The sequence below is a fragment of the Ailuropoda melanoleuca genome, chromosome 5 (genome assembly GCF_002007445.2).
Source record: "Ailuropoda melanoleuca isolate Jingjing chromosome 5, ASM200744v2, whole genome shotgun sequence".
NCBI lineage: Eukaryota > Metazoa > Chordata > Mammalia > Carnivora > Ursidae > Ailuropoda > Ailuropoda melanoleuca.
Window position 1 is genome coordinate 28,646,524 of NC_048222.1, and position 4,543 is coordinate 28,651,066.

Sequence of the window (4,543 nt, forward strand, 5' to 3'; positions counted from 1 at the left end):
GACACATTAAAGCCATTTGGTGGCAATGCATTTCAGTAATCAATCCTTCGTTGCCCAGGTCCAGAGAGGCCACGGCCATGAGCCTGCTCAGAATGTAGGTTTGGGGTGGACCCCCCCTTGCCTGTCTAGCTCTTCCGAGGATCATCGTCCAGGAACCAGCTGGGGTGTTTGGGAATTGCCAACTGTCTTAAATACTATCAGCATAACTTACACCTAGTATTTGGAGTCAGGGGGTTTGATTTTAATCAGGTTGATTCAATTCACAACTTACTTAAAATGCTCGTCTGGGTTTCTTGATTTAATCAACTTTGAACGAAAGTTAGTGCTTGTCATTTGATAGAAATTTTATACATGGGGGTGCCTGGGTGGCTCAGTCGTTAAGCGTCCGCCTTTGGCTCAGGGCGTGATCCTGGCGTTATGGGATTGAGCCCCACATCAGGCTCCTCCACTGGGAGCCTGCTTCTCCCTCTCCCACTCCCCCTGCTTGTGTTCCCTCTCTCACTGGCTGTCTCTCTCTGTCAAATAAATAAATAAAATCTTTTAAAAAAAAAATTTTATACAGGATCTTCACCCCTCAGATTTGGCTCTAGGTTACATTTTACTATGGGGACTTCAAAAAAATGTTAACACCATTAGATAACTAATTAAAATTAATCATTAACTTTGCAAATGCACCCAAAGAAATATGGAAAGATGATTTTGTTAATACATTTAGCAAAAATAGAGGATGTAAGTAATTGTGGAGTCACTGGGACGTGAACTCTGTCCAGCTAATTGGTCGGTTTTGCATTCTGACCACGCATTTATTTTTGTCAGACTCTGAAGAGACCACCATTACAAAAAAATACTGACATTATAAAAGTATTTTATTTACCTAAAAGAGCCACATCATATAATCTGGATGATTTCTTGTATGTGTTTGACTTTAACAAAACTGATTAAAAGATTTTAATACTATGAAGCAATACAAATAAAATATTGCTAAAGTTGAATTTTGTAATCATCTCAACATGAAGAATCACCTTGCCTCCCTATTTGGAGCCCCTTAAAGATAAGCTTTCTTCCTCTTTCAGTTTCCACAGGCTACAGAGTGATTTATTTCCAATGAAAATGTTCTTTCCACGTCTGCTTTAAGAAAGTCACTGCCGGGGTGCCTGAGTGGCTCAGTCATTGAGCATCCGACTCTTGGTTTCGGCTCAGGTCATGACCTTGGGGTTGTGATATCAAGCCCCGTGTCAGGCTCTGCGCCCAGAATGGAGTCTGCTTGAGACTCTCTCTCGCTTTCCCTCTTCCCTCCCCCACTGTGCTCTTTTTCTCTCTCTCTTCTCTCTAACTAAAATAAAAATAAATAAATTGGAAGAAGAAGAAGAAGGGGGGGAGGAGGGGGAGGAGGGGGGACGAAGGAGAAGAAGAAAGCCACTGCAAACCGCATGCGGGCGTTCACCCCAGCATCTCGGGCTGAAGGCTCCCGCGCTTGTCTCTGCACGGGCCTGGGCAAGGGTTTCTCTGAGCTCTGAACTCAGGTGACAGTAGGCCAATTGCACAAAGCACCACAGGTATCCTTCCAGAGGGCATATTCTCTACGTATCCACTAAAGTTGCCCAAGGATCCCAGCTCCCCAGATCTTGGCCAGTGCTGCATATTTCCCACCTTTCTACCTTTGGTCTCTCTAACTGGGATAAAGTAGGTATCTCATTGCCATGAATTTTTCATTTCATGTTTGTTTTTTTGACAGATCCCTTCGCAAGCTTATTTGTTCAAATAGCACAGGAGGACACCAGCCCCGTGCTCACACCAGTCCTTCCGTCCTCACACTGGCAGACAGAGGCCTCTGCACCGAAGCCTTTGTGGGGGCCTGGGCGCCTCTGAGAGCCTGACCCGCAGCTGCAGCCTGGGCCTTCGTTTGAGCCTTGGTCTTGGACTTCGGGCTGCAGAGCCCTGAGACCCTTGGCCATGCAGACATGAGCAGGTTTCGCGAGCTTGTCGGGAGCGATACGGCTGCCACCCTTTGGGATCTTGGGCTCGATGAGGCCCTTGACGGCCTCGGCACGTGCACGCATGGCCTTGGCGTTGCTGGCCTGCTTCTTCTTCAGGCCCTTCTTGTTGTGTTCTTGGCAGAGTTCGTGTTCCTCAGGAACTCGGGGTCTGCCCTCTTAAGAGAGTCATATCTTTTTAAAAAAGATTTATTTCTTTATTATTTGAGAGAGAGAGAGAGGGAGGGTGGGAGAAGAGGCAGGAGGAAAGAGGGAGAGAGAGAGAGAGAATCTCCAGCAGACTCTGCACTGAGCGCGGACCCCCACACAGGGCTCGATATCAGGACCCTGAGATCATGACCTGGGTGGAAACCAAGAGTTGGCTGCTTAACTGATTGAGCCCCCCAGGCGCCCAAGATTCGTATCTTCGTGACCGGGGTTTCTTGATGCCTCTTCTGTGCCATTTTTGTGCCTGGCTGTCATGGCGTGGTTCTTAGACTTGGCCATGCGTGAACCGAAGCCTGTGGCTTCCAAAGCGCCTCCCATTTCATTTACTGCATTTATTATTTCGAGAAGTCCAATTTGGTTCTTTTTAAGATGTGCCATATCAGGTTTTCTACTTTCCTGTTCCCTGCAGATATATTCAACCTCTTCCTTTGCGACAGTAAACTTACTTTATCATCTGTATCACATAGTTCCATTATCTAAAGTCTTTACAAGGGGCGGCCCCTAGGCCGCAGGGCATCTTCATACAAATTAGAATAAGTGGTGCTTCTTCAACCACGTGTTTTTGTTTTTGTTTTGTTTTAAGACTTTATCCATTTGAGCAGCAGGGGAGCACAAGCAGGGGGAGGGGCAGAGGGAGAGGGAGAAGCAGGCTCTCCGCTGAGCAGGGGACATGGGGCTCGATCCCAGGACCCTGAGATCATGATCTGAGCCGAAGGCAGATGCTCAACCCACTGAGCCACCCAGGGGCCCCCAACCATGTGTTTTTTGAAAAGTTAGAAGATTATCACAAAACCTGACCAGCTCGGCCAGGGAGAACATTCCAACATGCTGGTGCCACACACGCGTGCGCACACACATGCTGTCACTCACTCACACGACCCCTGGCTGCTGGAGCACTCGGCTGCTGACGGCCACACACTCCCTTGGTGCCATCCCGGCCCCCGGGTGTCAGATGTGGAGTCTAGTCTCAGAAATTGGGCTTCTAGAGCAGGGGGCTGGAGCCTGATTTCCTTGTTTATCGTTGACGACATGCTGGTTGTTATACTTGAAAAATTATTTGTAGGAATAATTTGGGGTGTAGGTAATTTCCCCCACAGAGCATTTGTGTTTGCTGCTTCCAGGAGCCCGGGGGGCATTGCCAGCGCTGAGCTACTCAAAGTCGAGGCTTGGGATAACCTGGGTCACCCGGGGCCAACAGAACCAGGGTGTAATCCCGGCAGGCTGGTCCACTCCTGGTTTAACCCTTAACCTGGTTTATTGGGGGGAAGGGGGCTTCCCGTTAGACTTCCCACTCGGGGCTGGGTGGAGACATATTGATCCCAAGAGGCCATCAGAAGGAGAGCCCCCCCCTCAGCTAGTGGGCAGAGGTCCTCGGGAAGAGAGGAGCTTCTCCTGATCCCCGTGCCCTACAGAGGCATGCTGTCCCATCTCGTCAGCTCTTTACAGAGGCTCCTTTCAACATCTTACCCAGCTTTTTTAGTTGTTTCAGCGGGAGGGTTGCTGGAGAGAGCTCTCCTGCTGTTACCACAGAGTCCTGTTGTTTTAATTTGCATTCCTTTGATCAGTGGTGGATCCCAGCCTCGCTGGCAACAGTTCAAATTTCCTCTCCGGCCAAGTGCCCGCTCCTCCCCTGTGCCCTCTTTTCTGGCACTTTCCTGCCTTTCTCTTGTTGATGCGAAGGTGTTCCTTAAACACGCTAGATGTTAATTCTGTGTGAATTGCATATGGCATCTTTTCCTGCTGTGTTATCCAGCCGGTCAGCACCTTTCTGGCAGTCTTTACTGAACAGAAATCCTTGATTTTGATTTGTGCAAATTCAACATATTCACCTCTGGAAGGTTTGCAATGTGTCACTGTGACCCGTCATCATTCAAAGCCAGGTCTCCCAGCGTCATTTGACCTGCGTGAAGTAGAGGGGCTCCGACCTCCCTCTGTTGTTCACTAAGCTTGCATTTGCACAGGCTAAGTCTGCAGCGTTGGCGACCTTGCCACATCGCTGCCTCGTTTGTTAGCTTCCAATAAAAACCCCAAGTCCCTGACGCATGTTGCTGTGAAGCCCCACCCCCCTCGCCCTGGGCTCGCCAAGCTAAGTCGGAGACCTACCGGCGGAATACGGATTGCTATTATTTTTCATCTTGAGTCAGCCCACCATGCCAGGCTGCGAAGTTATTTTTGGACCCCGATTCTGTCATCCAGTGCTTTGGCTGTCCCAGTTTTTTGGGGCCACCTGAAACTTTGGTAAATATGTCATCCATGTGTCCACCTGCGTCACCGGTGAGAAGGTGGACTGTGAGAAGACGAAGGCCTGAACCCTGGCCCTCCTCCCTGGAGTCCTCTTTCAG

At 49.2% G+C, this 4,543-nt stretch overlaps 1 pseudogene; it reads right to left on the bottom strand.

Moving 5' to 3' along the window:
- Positions 1 to 1,789: 1,789 nt before the first annotated feature.
- LOC100483571 lies at positions 1,790 to 2,480 on the bottom strand (annotated as a pseudogene).
- Positions 2,481 to 4,543: the final 2,063 nt, after the last annotated feature.